Source organism: Eriocheir sinensis, chromosome 32, assembly GCF_024679095.1.
Source record: "Eriocheir sinensis breed Jianghai 21 chromosome 32, ASM2467909v1, whole genome shotgun sequence".
In the NCBI taxonomy this organism is placed as follows: Eukaryota; Metazoa; Arthropoda; class Malacostraca; order Decapoda; family Varunidae; genus Eriocheir; species Eriocheir sinensis.
Window position 1 is genome coordinate 5,381,776 of NC_066540.1, and position 21,157 is coordinate 5,402,932.

The following is a 21,157-nucleotide window of genomic DNA, read 5'->3' on the forward strand; positions in this document are numbered from 1 at the left end:
TGTGTTTTTGCATCTCGTATGTAATATTTTCAGGGTGTATCGTAAGCTCTCACTACAAAAACTTGCCAATTAGCGAGATATAAATTATTTTGGTGACGCAGCGATGCACGGCGAAGGTATTGCCGTATAACACAATCACCCAGCTCTCGTGCTGGAAAGGGAGTGTGACCACACATTTGCTTTTTATAGAGGTTTTGCAGTGACGTCACGAAATAGCGTCGTCTGCACCTTGTGCGTCGTCTGCAAACCCACTGGTGGTCACCTCTCCAGCAGAGTGAGCAGACGGACCACGTGTGCCTCATCCCCAAGTCACTACTCGCGGGCAATTGGCAGGACCTTCAGCATCATTTGTGTTAAGTGATTACGCGAGATCGCTTGAGAATGCTGCGAAGCAAAGATACATCGAAAAAAATCAGTGCTTTTGGAGGTATAGATCCTTATTTATTAGGGAAACACCCCGAGTCTGCTTGTCCTCAAACGACCTGCCCAACATCGGTTACCATGATATTGTTATGCCGGACGTGTTACTTGGGTTCCGTGTCGCCGTCAGGAGACTCCGTGGGAGGGAGATATGTAAACACTTTGCACAGCTTCTGTAGTTTAATATTCTTCCTTAGTAGTACACTTCACTCTGACTCTTCACTTACCACTAGCTTACTATGACGGGCTGGACTCTCTCGCCCTCTTCTCCTATATATATCCAGAACAGTACAGTCTAGAATGTTAGTATATTTTAGATCATACAAGAACATGTAGCAAAAATATATGCGAGTTGGCAACACTTCCCGCCTGGCATCTGGCCGCGCCCCACGGGGCGCGGACGGCTCGCCTTGCTCCCCGCCCCCCTGCTCGCTTCTCCCGGAGCCTTCTAGAGGCCTATGGTCGCCGGGGAAGCTTCCAGCACAACAATATATATAGCTATCTGGTGAACAGCAAGAGCAAGCTGTTTACAGGGCAGTCGCTCAAGGCCTACAAGAGCCTTGAGGTGGATGGTAGACTGCTTGTCTGTCTGGCTGGTTGAGTGACTGGCTGCCTCTGGTGGGTAGCCTGGCCAGAAGATTGGCTGGTTGATAGACCGACTGACTGGGTATACAGCCAATAGACTGGCTGTCTGGCTGACTGGTAGACTGGCTTTCTAGCTGGCTGGCTGACTGGTTGCCTGGTGGGTTGATTGGCTGGCTGATTGGTAAACTGACTGTCTGTCTAAGTGACCGACTGGATGGCTGACTAGTTGACTGGGTGGTTGACTGACTGGCTAATTGGTTGGCTGGCTGGCTGGTTGACTGGCAGATTGGTTGGTTGGCTGACTGTCTGGCTGGTCGGTTGACTGGCTGTCCCTCTGCCTGGCCGATTTCCTGTTGCTGACCAGTGATGCCCAGGTAGGCCCAGGTAGGCAGCACAGGCAGGCAAACAGGAGAGGGCAAATGACGACAGGTGAGGGCAGGTGACGGCAAGTCACCTGTTTCTAGAGCGACACTTTGTTTCTAGAATGACATTCTGTACATATAAATACAACTCGTACACTGTCGTTCTAGAAACAGCGAGGATGGTGGTAGTGGTACTGTATGTCTGATTCAGCCTTCCAGCAACTCTTAATTACTGTTAAAAAGCTTTGTGAGACTGTACAGGTCAACGCTTGCTGGTCTGAGCATGTCCAGTTCACGAGAGACCAGTGTTTGTAAACAAAAGGGCCAGCTTTTGACGGTGGGGACGCCAAATAACACAGCACCGGTTCAGGCGTTTCTAGTATTACCGTCCATAGGTACGTGTCAACGTGTGGTTTTCAGGTTTTATAAGTTTTCTAAAATACAAATAATGAAAATTTTAATTCATCTATGTTTTTTATTTATATCGTATTTTATTAGTATCGTTTTCGCCTATCGGACTCATCGCTAGCTTGTATCGGAATTGTGGATTTATATCGGGTATCGGTTATCGGTTATCGCCTATATTTGTGTCTCCAGTTAACGAATATCGGTTATCACCGATAAGGTTTTCCATTATCAGTTATCGGTTATCGGGAATAAGGTTTTCTGTTATCGTGCCCAGTTATAAATAATAATAATAAAAGAAATAATAAAGGTAAAGATTCGTTGTAGTACCGTGCCAGTATCTTATTATCTACTTTATGAAACATCATTATCTCTTCATATATCTTTTCTACAAACCTTCAACAGTCATGGAAACGCTTTCAAAATCCAATTCAAGGACTTTTTTTTTTACTATTGAAAATAGGGGATATAATTATAATGTTTCCGAAAGTGTGTCGCCTCCTCTGGCGGAGACGACGGTGCCGCCGCCGCAGCCGCAAAATAGCTCGCAGAGGATTTACATAGATTTACATAGAAACTCAGACCACACAGACCCCATGGTCCAGACTTGGTGGTCTGTCCTTAAACCTAAGTGATTTTACATTAATCAGAAGACTCCAAAACGTTGCATTTCTACTCTAGTTAATATTACGTTGAAGGAAGTGACGGTCGAGCTTATTTTTGAAGGAGTCAATCGTGTTGCACTGGACCACTGATGGTGGAAGCTTATTCCATTCTCGCACTACAACGTTGGTGAAGAAAAATTTGGTGCAGTCTGAATTTACTTGTCTACATCTGAGTTTTACGCCATTGTTCCTCGTGCGCAAAGTGTCATCGATCAGAAACAATGTTGATCTGTCTACATTCGTGAAACCATTAAGTATTTTAAAACATTCGATCAGTTTTCCTCGGAGGCGACGTTTCTCAAGAGAGAACATGTTAAGGGTAGAAAGCCTTTCTTAGTAGGATTTGTTGCACAAGGAAGGGATCATTTTCGTTGCCCGACGCTGAACACCTTCTAATTTAGCTATATCCTTTGCATGGTGGGGAGACCAAAACTGTACCGCATATTCCAAGTGGGGTCTGACTAAACTGTTGTAGAGCGGGAGTATTACATCTTTATTCTTGAATAAAAAGTTTATTTTAATGAAGCCCAACATTCTGTTCGCTTTATTTGCTGCATCGATGCATTGCTGTGAGAATTTGAGGTTTGACGCGATTTTGACCCCCAAGTCCTTGACGCATTGAACGCTTTTGAGTTTAACGCCGCGCATTTCGTAATCGAACTTCTTATTCCTCGTTCCAACTTGAAGGACCTGGCACTTGTCTACGTTAAACGGCATCTCCCATCTATCCGACCAAGCTGAAATTTTGTGCAAATCCTCTTGGAGGCTTTGCCTGTCTTCGTCAGTGAGAACCGAGTTACCAATCTTTGTGTCGTCTGCAAATTTACTGATGCGGTTATTGAGTCCAACATCCACGTCGTTGATGTAAATAATGACGAGCACTGGGCCAAGAACCGAGCCCTGAGGGACGCCACTAGTGACCGGCGCCCACTCTGAGTTAAATCCGTCAATCACCACTCTTTGTTGTCTGTTGCTCAACCAATTCGCGATCCATTGGTTTACTTGACCGTCAATACCTATTTGCTTTAATTTGTAAAGTAATTTATGATGCGGGACTTTATCAAACGCTTTCTGGAAATCAAGATAGACTACGTCCAGTGATTTGGTTACGTCATAAACAGTGAAGAGGTCGTTATAAAAGGTTAATAGGTTTGATAGGCAGGATCTTTTGTTTCGGAAACCATGTTGTGAGTCCCCAATTAATGAGTGGCTTTCAAGGTAATTCACAATTTTGTCTCTAATTATGCTCTCAAGTAGCTTACCTACAACCGAAGTTAGACTAATGGGCCTGTAATTACCTGGTACTTTTTTGTCTCCTTTCTTAAAAATCGGTGTCACGTTAGCCTTTTTCCAATCTGAAGGGACGATGCCTTGTCGCAAGGACATATTGAATACGGTTGTGAGGGAGGAGAGTATTTCGCTCTTTGTTTCTTTCAGCAGAGTTGGATATACTTTGTCAGGTCCAGGACTTTTATTTGTTTTAAGTGATTTGAGGGCTTTGAGGACTTCATCGGGTTTTATTTCAAAGTTAGACAATGCATGCTCGGGATTTACATTAGTACTGGTGTTGGTGGTGGTGGTGGGAGGACTGTTATTATTAAACACCGAGGAAAAGTAATTGTTTAATAGGTTTGCAACGTGTTGGCTGTCAGTCACTAGTGCACCGTCGCTGTTTGTTAAAGGTCCAATTCCACTTCTGATCGCCTTTCTGTTGTTTATGTAACTGAAGAAGGATTTCGGATTATTTTTACAGTTGGCTGCAATATTTTCTTCATATCTACGCTTTGCCTGACGCACTAATCTGTTTACACGTCGCCTGGTATCATTGTAAAGTCTAATGTTTTCGGGCGTGCTTTGCTCTTTCTTTAACCTGTAAGACAATTTTCTCTCCTTGACTGAGTGTTTAATTTCGCTATTAAACCAAGGTGGACTTTTATTAGTGTTAATTCGCTTCTCGCACAAGGGGACAAAATTTAATGTGTCCTGCTGAGTGAGTAAGTGATCTTTAAAGCTTAGCCAGGCGTCCTCTACATTGCCGTCATCTGATAGTTGCATATCTATTAGTTTTCGTCGGATTTCTACGAAGTTGGCTCTTTTGAAATTGGGCACCTTTACTTTATTTTCAGTCACCGATGTTTGAGCTCTAATGTCAACGCGCACTAGTTTATGATCGCAGGAACCGAGGTGTTCTCCTACCGTGACATTACTGACTAGGTTATCTTGGGTCGCTATAACAAGGTCAAGTATGTTATTTTGTCGAGTTGGTTCAGAAACCATTTGGCTTAGATAATTTTCCTCTAGAAATTCGATCATTCTATGGGACTCACCTTCTGTACCCGACAGTGTCGCCCAGTCGATATGGGGGAGGTTAAAGTCTCCTAGTATCAGAGAGTCGCTGTTATTAAGTGATTGCCTTAAGACGCTGTACATTTCAAGATCGGCGTCGAGTGATTGCCCCGGAGGCCTGTAAGTGACAGGAGCATAATTAAACTATTCCAACCGAACTTTACGACCTGCTAACGGTGTGTGTGTGTGGGGGGCTGCGCTCGACCTCGACACCCCCACACACACACATGTATATGCGACTCCGCGAGGAGGTATTTCTCGCAACACCGGCTGCACCGCCGCCGCGGCCGTCGCCAGAGCAAACCTGTTATTTTTATGCAAATACTGCGAATTTTATCATGGAGCATGAATATAACCTAACCTAACCTTAGCTAACCTTACCTAACCTAACAAAACCCTCTGCGAGCTATTTTGCGGCGGCGGCGGCGGCACCACCGTACAGTCGCGAAATGAAGTGATGTCGCCGCTCTCAGAATGTTTCGTACGGGAGCATTTGAAGGTAACGGAAGTGATGTGTATTTATTGTTTATGTTATAATGTTCCCTTTTAATGATAATCTATAATACGTTGTGATGTAAAACACGGTATAATATAACGATACTTGCGTGATCGAAAATAAACGTACACGGCGACATCACTTCATATCGCGACTGTTACGTCGCCGCGGCCAGCACCAGAGGAGGCGACGTGCTTTCGTAAACATTATCTCCTATTTTCAAGAATAAAAAAAAGTCCTTGAATTGGATTTTGAAAGCGTTTCCATGACTGCTGAAGGTTTGTAGAAAATATATTTGAAGAGCTACTGATGTTTCATAAGGAAGGTAATGAGATACTGGCACGGTACTAAAACGAATCTTAACCATAATGTTACACCACCGGCCCGCACACCGGACTCCAAGCACGGGTAGGCGGTGTGCCTCAACCCCAGACCACCACACACGGACCGTGAACACCAAAGAACAGCAAGACACACCACGCCGACACTCCACAGGGCCGCCAACACACCACGAGCGGGCAAGGCAGGGCAAAGAGGTTCACAGTGCAGGTTTTCCACTTTACTTAACAGCTCCAACACATACAGAACACTGGTTTACAAGGCACAGTAACTCCCAGTACTCAGAGGGGGCACGGACACCGCACAGGGCTCACAAAAGCGGGCAAGGCACACAGACGCGGGCAGGGCACACTGGCCGCGAGCACGCACGTCCCTCGTCTCTCCCAGCTCTGACCTCTCTCTCTCTCTCTCTCTCTCTCTCTCTCTGCCCCGCGGCGCGGCCGGCGGCTCCCGGCCCGGCCGCCGCGATACATCCCACGCCACCGGCCATCACCAGTCCTCCGTGCCCCAAACTAGCACCCCCCCACACACACAAATAACACAAATACCCCCAAAAATATACCCCCCTGGCGTAACAATAATAAACATACAAAAAAATAAAAGAAATTGCGAACATTATCGTTTACTATTTGTAAAAAAAAAAATGCTCGCCAATCAAGCGGCGCCAGATGGATTTGGCTACTCTACTGTACTGTGTGTGTGTGTGTGTATATATATAGATATATATATATATATATATATATATATATATATATATATATATATATATATATATATATATATATATATATATTGTTACACCACCGGCCCGCGCACCACACTCCAAGCACGGGCAAGCGGTGTGCCTCAACCCCAGACCACCACTCACGGGTCGTAAACACCGACTCCTAGGAGTGAAATTCAACTTTCAAAGTGAGTTTCCTACTAACTTTGCTGCTAACTCCTAGAAGTCGCTAGTATACTGCTAAGAGTCGCCAAGGTTATAAAGAGAGGTGGTTGCATGTGGAGCGGAAGGAAACTGACTAGTTGGCATCTCGTCTCGGCGGCCGAAACTCCGCCCCCTCGCCTGCCTAAGCCACGCCCCATGTTGACTAATCGAGTTTGCTGCTAGGAGTAGCGACTTTACTGGTAGGAGTCGCCGAAAATGTGAAAGTCCTCGTGGGGTACTGTTCACGACTTAAAAGCTAACTTTTCGGATGTCTCATTCAATATAATAACGATATAATAACAGCTGACCGATGGCCCCCGCGCACTAATTATCGTGTCTGACGTGTTGTGCCAATAAAAATACTGACAAACAGCTGTTCCAGGGGGGAGGCTCCCCTTCAAAACAAGCAATGTAGCATTGAAAACGATTATAGTAGGCTACCTATTAAATAAGGCAGGGGGGCTCCCGTGGTCCCGTGGTAGAGTCTCTACCTTGCGCTTAGGCGGGTTGCTGGGGCATGGGTTCGAGACCTATCAGTTACCATGGGGGTGGAAAGGTGGGCTCTTAACGACACCCTCAGCCCCGTTGTTGGGCCTCCTCCTTGAAAGAATTGGGTATCTCTCTACCAGCCGTCTGGGGGGTTGCGCGGCATGCACCGCCTTCCTCCATTGGGGTATATCCCCAACGAAATACCAAAAAAAAAAAAAAAAAAAAAATAAGGCACACTTTCCGTCATTATTTCCTACATAGCTCATTCACATAGGCATACTAAATATAATCACATAAAAAAATATCTTCTACAGTAACTTCATACAGGTAGGAATCATTGTATTAAGGAATAAGTTTCGTATTTGTGGCTTGGAGGAACGGGTGCGTCGTCTACCGCGTTCGCCGTCACTCGCTGTTCAGCGAGCGTACACACCCGTCTGCCCTCTGAGCTTGCTCATCCGCCTTCCTGGCCAGGGTTGCCAGGTCTCCCTCTCTTAAACAGGCCATACATTTGTCTAAAGCCCCAAATACACTGCCGAATTTTGGCTCACGAATGTGCGCGAATATGCAAGTCATCCTGTGTCGCGAACAAGTTCGGCATCTTTCTTGCCTGTTCTTGGCCGTTCGGGGACATGTCTGCGTCCACCGCGCGACTTTTGACAGTTGGTCACGACCGCCACGAAAGTTTCATGTTGCATAAAAAATTTGCGGCCGTTCGCCGAATGTGCACGAATGCAAAATGGACGCCGATTCGCGGTGTTCGGTGAATTGTCGCCGAATTTTGACCGTAGGAAATTTTAATTTTATTGGCAAATTTGTCGCCGACATGTCGCCGACTATTCGGGGACATGTCTCCGACTTGTCGCCGAATGGCCAAGACTATTCGGGGACATGTCCCCGAATATTCGGCGAATTAATCACGACACGGCAAACGGGTCGCGGTGGGAGGTGTACACGGGGGCCTGTCTATCTATCTATCTATCTATCTATCTATTTATGTATTATCTATCTATCTATCTATCTATCTATCTATCTATTTATGTATTATCTTTCTATCTATCTATCTATCTATATCTGTCTATCTATCTATCTATCTATTTATGTATTATCTCTCTCTCTCTCTCTCTCTCTCTCTCTCTCTCTCTCTCTCTCTCTCTCTCTCTATATATATATATATATATATATATATATATATATATATATATATATATATATAAATATATATATATATAGATATATCTATATATATATATATATATATATATATATATATATATATATATATATATATATATATATATATATATATATATATATATATATATATATATATATATATATATATATATATATATATATATATATATATATATATATATATATATATATATATATATATATATATATATATATATATATATATATATATATATATATATATATATATATATATATATAATGCTATAATAATAAATAGTAAACAAGAAAATATGAAAAACAAGAAGAATCATGAATTTATAATTAAGGTATGAAACTAACATTTTCATTTATTTCATAATTAATTTACTATTTATTACTTTATTTATTTCTTAATATCATTATTCTGCCATTATTTAACCTTTGTTTCATTTTCAGTTATTTATATTTATTTCTTTTTTCAGTTACTGGTTTGTTTATTAATATTACGTAAACATTCATTCATTCTAAAATATTTGTAGGAGAGCAAAACAAAAACAAGTCACATTTATACATTTTATTACACATACTATCATACATATTACCACACATATTACCACACATGGTATTTACTCGCCCACAATTCTGTCCTGCCAGGCCTCTGCTCCCTGGGTGTTGTAGTAGTCCATGAGGTAGGCGCGGATTCCCGTGCTTTTAAATGCCACATGGGCATCAGACGATCAGCTGTCAGAAATCTTGGCACTCTCGGAGAATTGTCCCCGACATGTCGCCGACACTTCGGGGACATGCGAAGACAATTCGGAGACTTGTCGCCAGTTATTCCGCGACCAAAAAACGTTAAAAATTCAGATTTTGAGCTCGGCGACATGGACGCCGAATAGTCGGCGACATGTCTCCGAATTGTCCCCGAATTGTCTTGAGCATTCGCCGACATGTCGCCGAATGGCCACGAACTGTAAGAATCTTGGTCATGTCGGCGAACCGGTCGCCGAATTTTTTCACGAACTGATTCGGCGTCAAGTTCGTGGCTAAAATTCGGCGGTGGCGGAGTCGTCAGAGTAACGGCCCCGTGTTCAGGAGGACGCGAGTTCAATCCCCGCCCGGTGCCACCAAGCTGGGATTTTTCAGCCGCCGCCGAGTGGCTTAAAACTACCCACATGCTGTCCAGAAGACCACCTATCAACCCGGACTCTAGATTCTAGGATCAAAGATGAGCTCTGGGAGGGCAGCATGAGCCAATGCAAGATGGCGCCACTATAAACACTCGCCTAAGCCAGAACGGGCTGGGCCGACCATCAGGACCCACCGGAAAGAAGCCTTGGACCGACCATCAGGATCCACCGGGAAGAAGCCTACCGGCGCAATAGGCCGCAATGTAAAAAAAAAAAAAAAAAAAAAAGTGTATTTGGGGCTTAAGAAGGCCGATTTTAATGCCAGACCCATATTTTGCCAAAATTAATGCAATTAATCAATACAATATGAGGAATCAATCATAAGATACATTATATATTATGCAAGTAGCCTTCAGACACAACATAAATGGAAAGAAGTGGTAGAACACAGGTCACACACCATAATGGGGATATCTCACCATCAAGGATTCATACCCACTCCCACGGATCGACGACATGCTCGACACTTTGGTGGGCTCCAAGTGGTTTTCAACACTAGATATGAAGTCTGGGTATCACCAAGTCAAAATGGCGGAGCAGGACAAAGAGAAAACAACCTTTTCCTACGGTCAAGGCCTGTGGCAGTTTAAAGTCATGCCCTTTAGCCTGTGCAACGCGCCGGCCACGTTCGAGCGGCTGATAGAGAGGGTGCAGGAGGGACTTCACTGGAAGACGGCACTCATCTACCTCGACGACGTGATTGTCTTTGGCCAGACCTTCGAGCAGGAGATGGAAAGGCTATCAGAGGTTTTCACCCGGTTTAGAGCTGCACACCTTAAACTCAGCCCGAAGAAATGCTGCCTATTCCAAAAGGAGGTCCAATACTTGGGACACATCGTGAGCGAGGCTGGAGTACGCACTGATCCTGAGAAGGTGGCTGCGGTAAGGGACTGGCCGACACCCACCAACGTGAAGGAGCTGCGGAGCTTCCTCGGGTTGTGCTCATACTACCGCAGGTTTGTGAAAGGCTTCGCTACGATTGCTGCACCACTGCACCTCCTGACGGAGAAGGGGAAACTCAGGTTGCCTTTGAGAAGCTCAAGGAGGCCCTCATCACCTCGCCCGTACTCACCTACCCAGACCCCTCTAAGCCTTTTATACTGGATTGTGATGCCAGTGATGAGGGGATTGGTGGAGTGCTGTCCCAGGCATGTGCCGACATGGAACGGGTTGTGGCCTACTTCAGCAAGAAGCTCACCCCAGCCGAGAAAAACTATTGCGTGACCCGGAAAGAACTCCTGGCAGTAGTCAAGAGCCTTGACTTTTTCCATGCTTACCTGTACGCTGCAACTTTCACCATCCGCTGAATTGCGGTGGCTGAAGTCACTGAAAAACCTGAGGGCCAGCTTGCTCGCTGGATAGGTAAACTAGAGCAGCATCACTACACTATTGTGCACCGATCTGGGCTAACACACGGTAACGCGGACAGCTTGAGCCGGCGCCCCTGCCTACCTGAGTGTCAACATTGCCTCCAGAGGGAAAGCGTCCAGAATATGTACCGCCGCACTACAGTGGAACAGACAGCGGAGGTGCCATGGGAAGACTTGGGAAAACTGCAGCGGGAGGACTGAGATCTGAGACCAATTATGGAGTGGCTGAGTCAGTCGTCAACGCGACCTGAGTGGGAAGTAATCTCGAGAGAAAGCCCTACCACCAAGAATTACTGGACTCAGTGGGACACTCTTCGGATGGACAACGGGGTGTTGCAGCGACGCTGGGTTTCTCATGATGGTCTTGACCACTACTGGTCCACGGTGCTACCTATGAAGTCCCGGGAAGGCGTCTTGAAAGAAATGCACGACAGCATCACCAGCGGACACCTTGGGATAAAGAAGACGCTGAGTCGCCTGCGCCAAAGGTTCTACTGGGTTGGCATGAGGAAGGACGTGGAAGAATGGTGTCACGCATGTGAGGTGTGCTGTGCAAAGAAGGGCCCCAAGAAGCGTCACCGTGCCCCATTGCAACTATACCAGGTTGGAGCCCCCATGGAACGGGTGGCAGTGGATATAGCAGGACCCTTGCCTCTGACGACGAAGGAAAATAGGTACATCTGTGTCACAATGGATTACTTCACCAAGTGGCCGGAAGCCTACGCCATCCCTGACCAGGAAGCCACTAACATCGCTAAGGTATTGGTGGAGGAGCTCTTCTGTCGCTTCGGTGTGCCTAACGAGCTCCATTCCGACCAGGGAAGGAATTTTGAGTCAACAGTCCTTGCTGAGTGCTGGAAGCTTCTGGATATCAAGAAGACCCGGACCATCTCTCTGCACCCACAGTCAGATGGAATGGTGGAGAGGTTTAATTGGACGTTGGGCCAGGAGTTGAAGTTCTCCGGGGAGGCCATGAAGCGCGGTTACAATATGAGGGCAAGCCACGTTGACTTCAAGGAAGGAGACCAAGTCTGGCTTTACAACCCGCAGAGGAAGAAAGGACAGTCTCTGAAGTTACAGAGACCCTGGGAAGGCCCTTATCCTCTGCTAGAACACCTCTCCGACGTGACTTACCGAATCCGGAGAACGGAAAGGACCAAGCCGAAAGTTGTCCACGTCAACCGGCTATGTAGGTACCACGGTCCGGGAAACTACACCTGGAACAACTACAGACACCCAGCAGTCGACGAAAACGGAAGGGACGTCCAGGACCGAAAAGAGGTCGACGACGACATAGGTCTTCTGGACCTTTCAGTCGAGGGAGATAACCTCCTGGCTTCGGCAGATGTTCCAGAGACACCCCAAGAAGCGGACGACGACGAGGCGCACCAGGAGATAGACGCGCAGGAGGCAGAGAACAGAAGACAGAGACAACGCAGGCGTCCACGGCGATACGACGATTATTATGTTTTTGATTAATTTTCTTATGTTTGTATATAGTTAAGTGTGTGATCGGGACGATCACAATTAAGAGGGAGGAATAGTGTTGTGCTGGAAGCTTCCCCCGGGGTCTATGGGCCTCTGGAAGACTCTGGGAGGAGCGAGCAGGGGGGCGGGGACCAAGGCTACGCCCGCGCCACGGGCGCCAGGCGGGAAGTGTTGCCAACTCGCACATATTTTTGCTATATGTTCTTGTATGATCTAATATATACTGTAACGTTCTAGACTGTACTGTTCTGTATATGTATAGGAGAAGAGGGCGAGAGGGGTCAGTCCCAGTCATAGTAAGCCAGTGGCCAGTGAAGAGTCAAGAGTGAATTGTACTACTAAGGAAGAATATTAAACTACAGAAGCTGTGCAAGGTGTTTACATATCTCCCTCCCACAGAGACTTGTGACGGCGACACGGAACCCAAGTAATACGTCCGGCATAACAATAATTACGTATCAGTCCTCACCAACTTGTTCTCTTCGAAGATTTTTTTATGAATAGCAGCAGTTCTACCGTTAAAATGTAACTTTCATTGCTTCCTCTATATCTTGGCATTCTTCCTCATGCACGTACATCATGTTCAGCTGTACTTCCAACTGATGTTGATGGTTCTGTGGATGGCCCATTAGTTTGGCGTGTATACATTGAGTTATTAAACAAACTGAGCATGCTGTCTGTTACTTGGAAGTTCTTGCAGCAATATTCCACACCAGCAAGATGACTTCTTATGCGCAACACAGCTTCCATTGTTCCTAAACAGAGCCTATATCTTACTTTTGACTTGATACTTAATTGTTACATAGTAATAATACATACGAAAATATTCTTTCCACATAAGCATTGCTTAAAGCCCCATTCACACGGTGCCAACTCTGTGCCACGACTTAGGGTACACGAGGTCTTGGGTGTTGATGTGAAAGGGTCGGGCATGTCTTGAAAGAGGTCTTGATACTGTTGCCGAATGCTGCGCCGACGTCGTGACGGGAGTCTGGAGTCGTGAGGGTTAGCACGACATGCTGGCAACTAGTTGGCCGAATGTCCTGTCTCAGACAGTCGGCAAGATGCACCAAGACCCCAATAAAACCTCCCCCCCTTCTTGGAGCGTGGGAACCAACTTGCCAAATGGAAAAAGTCGCTGGGTTGTCGTGGCCCAGAGTCGGCACAGTGTGAACGGGCCTTAATGGCAGTGCATGAGCATTCAGTACCATTTGGGAAAGTTCTGCAATACACTTTACCCCTACAGCCTTTTCATATTTTTGCACAAAGCCCAAAATGTGACTGAATCAGTTGGTATTGCATCACCTGCAAACTCTTGCTTCCAGTCCACAGAGAGAAGTTTATCATACTGAAGTTGCAACAAGGTAGTTTTCCTACTTGCATTAGCAGTGTCATAAGTAAGGTGAGCAAATGTTGTCTTTCCTTGGGAAAGATTTGCGCAGCTGACCCAGGCAATTCTTTTCTTCTTTTCTTGAAACAAATTACATGGATCTAAAAAAAGGGCCCCCAAAAAGGCCAAACTGAGGTTGGCCTCAACAGGAAATAAAACTGAGGCCAACCTTCTCTCAAAAAGGCCCATTTGGCCTTTTAAGGCCAAACCTGGCAACCCTGCTCCTGGCCAGCTCGTCGGTTTTCCTCGCATGCTCGCGTGCCACCTCGTCTAGCCTCAGAGCCTGCTCGCGTGCCCTCTCATCTGCCCTCTTTTCCATTTCCTCCCTCATACAGGCCAGCATGGCAGCAAATAAGTCCACCTGGCTCGGCTTCGCTTCACCCGCGTCAGCCTCAGCCTTGCACTTCTCCTCTCCCTCACGGCGGCCATCTTGGGACGCCATGACGACTCGGCGGAGCTCACTGTTCACTGTTCACTAATCCCACTCCTAAGACACCAAATATTATACCACCGGCCCTCGCACCACACTCCACGCACGGGCAAGCGGTGTGCCTCAACCCCAGACTATCACTCACGGGTTGTGAACACCCAGAACAGCCACAAGACACACCACGCCAACACTCCCAAGGCCGCCAACCACAAGGGAACAAGGCAGGCCAGAGACACGCTATTTTACTCCACAGCTCCAACCACGTACAACCACTAGTTTACAAGGCACAGTAACTCCATGCACTCAAAGGGGCACAGACACGGCACAAGGGTCACGGAGGCGAGCAGGGGCACGGAGACGGCGTGGCTAGCTTCGTCCTCGCCCACCGCGATGCACTCCACGCCGCCGGCCATCACACAGCCCTCCGCGCCCCAAACTAGCGCCCCCCTACACAAACAACATAATTACACCCAAAAATACCCCCCTGGCGTATCAATATATATATATATATATATATATATATATATATATATATATATATATATATATATATATATATATATATATATATAATATATATCAGCCTCCCTTCACCTGGAGCTGGATCCGCCACTGTGTATATATATATATATATATATATATATATATATATATATATATATATATATATATATATATATATATATATATATATATATATATATATATATATATATATATATATATATATATATATATATATATATATATATATATATATATATATATTCAGTGATGGGATTCAGCCGGTTCGCACCGGTTTGCAAGAACCTGTTCTTGGAATTTCTTTAATCCCGAGAACCGGTTGTTACTGTTAGCTTAAATCAGGGGTTCTCAATTTTTCCCCCATGAACACCTTTTACTTATAATTTATTTTGGTAAATCCCTCATTGAGAGAACCTGTTCTTAAAAAGATTGAATCCCACCACTGAATATATATATATATATATATATATATATATATATATATATATATATATATATATATATATATATATATATATATATATATATATATATATATATATATATATATATATATATATATATATATATATATATATATATATATATATATATATATATATATATATATATATATATATATATATATATATATATATATATATATATATATATATATATATATATATATATATATATATATATATATATATATATATATATATATATATATATATATATATATATATATATATATATATATATATATGGGGAGGCAGTGTCTGAATCGACAGAGTAACACCACCGCGGTCGGGAGGACGCGAGGTCAATCCCCGCCCGGTGCCACCAAGCAGGGATTTTCAGCCGCCGAGTGGCTTAAAACTACCCACATGCTGTCCAGAAGACCACCTATCAACCCGGACTCTAGATTCTAGGATTAAAGATGAGTTCAGGAGGGTAGCATGAGCCAATGCAAGATAGCGCCACTATAAACACTCGCCTGCGCCAGAACAGGCTGGGCCGACCATCAGGACCCACCAGGAAGCCTTGGGCCGACCATCAGGCCCCACCAGGAAGAAGCCTACCGGCGCTATAGGCCGAGACGTAAAAAAAATATATATATATATATATATATATATATATATATATATATATATATATCTAGATGTATATATATATATATATATATATATATATATATATATAGATATATATATATATATATATATATATATATATATATATATATATATATATATATATATATATATATATATATATATATATATATATATATATATATATATATATATATATATATATATATATATATATATATATATATATATATATATATATATATATATATATATATATATATATATATATATATATATATAAGTCAAATTTGACTGTATAACTGCGAAGGGAGGAATAGAGAGAACACTGATGATGGTAGTAGAAAGCACACAGCCGACCCTCCCTATGACCATAGGCCTGAGCCAGCAAGTGCCACCTCAACCTCGATAGATAGACGATCGCCCGTTTTTTCGTATCTTCTGTACCCCAATCGCCGTCAAACTTTAGTATGTATCACGGTAGGTATGGGTTGTATGTTGGCTTCGTCCGTGAGGTGTAGCAATAGCAGATGTTTGTGATAATGTTTACCATAAGTGAGGTATCTTGACCGCATCTGTCAGGTGGCACTGTGACCTCACCCTCAGAGCACAAACAAACATGTGGGATTCGTTACAATACCCACGCCGCCCCTAGGCCGGGAATGAGCGGGAAAGGCACTGGAAGGGCAGAACAAACCCAGCCCCGACAGAGACGAGATGTGTGCTCGTCCCCTAGAGACACAAGAAGCAAGGAGACGAGCCACGAGAGCCAAGGGGATCGAACCCGTGTGCTAGACAGCGACGAGCCAACTGTGGAAGGAGCCTACTGTTGTTGAGTTTGGAGAAGGACACGTTTTGGTATGTTAATAGTTGTACTGTTTATTTGCTTTATGTATGTTGATGAGATCATTTATGTCATATGTGTGCTTTGTAAGGAAGAGTGATTACTCAGGAACGCTATGTATATATCGTTAAGGCTAACGGAGTTATAACTGTTATATGTTATCTTCGTAACACAGACCAAGACATGGTAGAGCTGTTTGTATTGAAGAGAATTACGCAGGAATTCATGGTCTAATTTATTTAAGTTTCGTACGTCTAAGACTTATTGTTAATTTGCAGAAACGATTACACCAAGACTGATGTGAAGACATACAGAGTAAAATTGAATTCAGTCAGTCTGGGAGTTTCAACCACCTTAATACCCGGGAATGCAGTACGGAGCCTACAGTTTCAAAATACTTCTAAGGAACGGAGGCGAGGGCAAGACATGCCGGCCCCAGGATTCCCAGAGAGTGGACAATAACAGCCCCGCTCGCCTACCCGCGGAGCAGAGGAGGGGACGACACCCTGCCCCGCTCGCCGGGCTGGTGCCACCACGCCAACCAGCCACCCGTCAAGGTCACAGAACAGCTCAGACGCCCCAGCACAACAAAGGTCTTGTTTCTCAAGTAAGAGTATTCCAATTATTTAGCTGCTTTGGCCGCCATGGAGGATTTGTCAGTAGAAAGGTTAAGGGAGGAACTGAGTAAGAGGGGCCTTAGCAGTAGAGGGAATAAGAGTGTCTTGCGCCAGAGACTCAAGGAAGCCGCGACGAGAACGAACAAGGATGTAGACGATACAGTGATTCCAGAAGACAGTGTTTCGCAGGTGTCGCAGAGATCGATCGTCTCTCGCAAATCGAGAATGAGTAAGATAAGTGGACGTTCTGTCCCTGATAAGCAAGAGAGAGGGGATGTAGACGATACAGTGAATCCAGAAGACAGTGCGTCGCAGGTGTCGCGGAGATCAATTGACTCTTGCAATTCGAGAATGAGTAAACAGAGTGGACGTTCAGTCCATAAAAAGGAAGAGAGAGACAGTGTAGTGTCCCGAGCTGACTATCGGGGCTATCAGTTAGAGATGAGAGAAGAGAGACTAAAGTTGAAAGAGGAGGCATTAAAGCTAGAGATGAGAGAAGAGAGATTGAAGCTAGAGGAAGAGAAACTACGATTCCGTACTGAAGTCATGAGCATAAGAGGAGTATCGTTTAAGGGTGAAGGAACGCCGAGCGTGGTGAGCAGGGCGTCACGACCAGCTGTTGAGTTGCGAGAACTTAACGCCGGCGCCGAGGTTTTCCAGCCAAGAATACCGATAGAATATACGTTAACTGCATCCCATACAGGAACCCCTAGTTGCGTGACCACGAACCCTTCAGGCACCGACCGTCGTCAAGCCAAGTCAGTTGTTCAGGAAGATAGCGAAGTAGTTTTGCCAAAAACGTCTGTAGAAGATATGGGAACCGCTCCCCCGACAGGCTCATCTAGTCGCGCGGACATCAACTCCCAAGGTGCGGACCGTCGTCAGGCCGTGTTAGCTACGCCGGAAGGTCGCACCTCCCTGGCGTTCACTATAGTGAGAGACGAACAACTGTCGCACAACTTGATAGTTGGTAACTTAAAGGGATTAATGCCTAGAGAGGAGATACCTGTATTCGATGGGGACTCCTATGAGTACCCGAATTTCATCGAAGCCTTTCATGGAATGATCAATGACAAAATCACGAGTAACAAAGAGAAGCTCAGGTATCTAGATAAGTACACGTCAGGGCTCGCCAAAAGGATAGTGAGGAGCTGTAAACACTTGCCAGAAGAAACAGGGTACAAGACGGCACTAAGTAGACTGGAAGAAAGATTCGGCAGGGAAGAGACGATAGTGAGAGAGAGCATAAAGAAAGTAACTAACTGGCCTGAGATAAAGGACGGCGACGCTGAAGACCTGGAGTTGTTCTCCGTCGAGCTGGATGCATGTCGTAATAAACTTCTGAGTGGAATGCGAGGGTCCCTAGAGATGGAACGGGAGGAGACCTTGAGGAGGGTTCTGACTAGGTTGCCCTTTCCCTTACAAGAAAGATGGCGGAACAGGGCCGCCCAAATCAGACGGAAGGAATCAAAACAGGCTGCCTTTGGGGACGTAGTGGAATTTGTTAGAGATGAAGCACGAAAGATAGGTGACCCCGTCTTCGGCAGAGAAATTATGGAACGAACCAAGAGAGCATGGGAAGGTAAACCCCAAAGATATGACGAGACCAGGGCGAAGGTCAAGATCAACTCTGTCATCGGACAAGAAGAGCAGCGACAGCCGGCAAGTGCCACGCCAAATTGCATCTTCTGCGAGAAGGGTCACTACGTAAGTGAGTGCGAGGATTTGAGAGCAAAACCCGAAAGGGAACGCATGGATTACATTAGGCAAAGGTCCTTATGCTTCGGATGCATGCGTGGGGGGCACTCAGCCAGAGACTGCAAAGGAAGAAGGTTCTGTAGGATATGTAAGGGTAGACACCCCACCGTCTTGCACAGGGAAACCTCGGATGAAGGGAAGGTGACACAAACCAACGAGAATGACGTCTCAACCCCGAGCGAGAGTAACAAACAGGCCGAACATAACGATCAGGCTAAACAGGAGCGGGTGAACACGGGGAGAGCGAATCGAAGCGACTGGCCTGACAAGCTGTCAATTATCCCCGTAAAGGTACGGTGCGCCAACGGTGACTTGATACCCACTCACGCCTTTATTGACAACGGTAGCACAGCCACGTTCTGCACTAGAGACTTACTGGGAAAGCTAACCCATAGGGACGTGAGGCCAACGCAAATACGCCGTTTAATTTTAGTGACACCTCATGTAACTGGGAAAATATGTTTTGTTGAACCCCTAAGAGGATTCAAAGGGGAGGGTGTAAGTGCAGTCAATTTTGACTGTATAACTGCGAAGGGAGGAATAGAGAGAACACTGATGATGGTAGTAGAAAGCACACAGCCGACCCTCCCTATGACCATAGGCCTGAGCCAGCAAGTGCCACCTCAACCTCGATAGATAGACGATCGCCCGTTTTTTCGTATCTTCTGTACCCCAATCGCCGTCAAACTTTAGTATGTATCACGGTAGGTATGGGTTGTATGTTGGCTTCGTCCGTGAGGTGTAGCAATAGCAGATGTTTGTGATAATGTTTACCATAAGTGAGGTATCTTGACCGCATCTGTCAGGTGGCACTGTGACCTCACCCTCAGAGCACAAACAAACATGTGGGATTCGTTACAATACCCACGCCGCCCCTAGGCCGGGAATGAGCGGGAAAGGCACTGGAAGGGCAGAACAAACCCAGCCCCGACAGAGACGAGATGTGTGCTCGTCCCCTAGAGACACAAGAAGCAAGGAGACGAGCCACGAGAGCCAAGGGGATCGAACCCGTGTGCTAGACAGCGACGAGCCAACTGTGGAAGGAGCCTACTGTTGTTGAGTTTGGAGAAGGACACGTTTTGGTATGTTAATAGTTGTACTGTTTATTTGCTTTATGTATGTTGATGAGATCATTTATGTCATATGTGTGCTTTGTAAGGAAGAGTGATTACTCAGGAACGCTATGTATATATCGTTAAGGCTAACGAAGTTAACTGTTATATGTTATCTTCGTAACACAGACCAAGACATGGTAGAGCTGTTTGTATTGAAGAAAATTACGCAGGAATTCATGGTCTAATTTATTTAAGTTTCGTACGTCTAAGACTTATTGTTAATTTGCAGAAACGATTACACCAAGACTGATGTGAAGGCATACTGAGTAAAATTGAATTCAGTCAGTCTGGGAGTTTCAACCACCTTAATACCCGGGAATGCAGTACGGCGCCTACAATATATATATATATATATATATATATATATATATATATATATATATATATATATATATATATATATATATATATATATATATATATATATATATATATATATATATATATATATATATATATATATATATATATATATATATATATATATATATATATATATATATATATATATATATATATATATATATATATATATATATATATATATATATATATATATATATATATATATATATATATATATATATATATATATATATATATATATATATAGGAGTCTGCAAGAGGCCGGTTGGCCTAAACAAGGCAGCTCCTGTAATCCTAACCCCACCTTACCTCACTATCCATGAATTTGTCCAACCTCTTCTTGAGTGTATCTATGGTATTTTCACCCACAACATGACTGCCAAGCCTGTTCCATTCGTCCACCACTCTATTGGTGAATCAATTCTTGCCTATGTATTTGCTGAATCTGAATTTGTCAAACTTAAAACCAATGCTACGTGTCCTACCTGGCTTTTTTACCACCAAAACCCTATTGACATCCCCTTTATTAAAGCCCTTCATCCATTTATAGACTTCGATAAGGCCTCCTCGCAACCTTCGACTTTCCAGAGAGTGTAAATTTAAATGCTTAAGTGTATCCTCATTAGGCAAGTTTCTCACCCCCTGAATCATTTTGTTATCCTTCTCTGTACAAATTCTAACATTTTGATGTCCATTCTGTAGTAGGGTGACCCGAACTGGACCGCGTAATTAAGGTAAGGTCTAACTAGGGCT

At 44.4% G+C, this 21,157-nt stretch overlaps 1 protein-coding gene across 3 annotated transcripts in view; it reads right to left on the reverse strand.

Moving 5' to 3' along the window:
* The window catches only part of LOC127006081 (seipin-like), a 165,374-nt gene that overhangs the window by 127,998 nt on the left and 16,219 nt on the right, over positions 1-21,157 (reverse strand). The gene's annotated exons all lie outside the window — the stretch shown is intronic.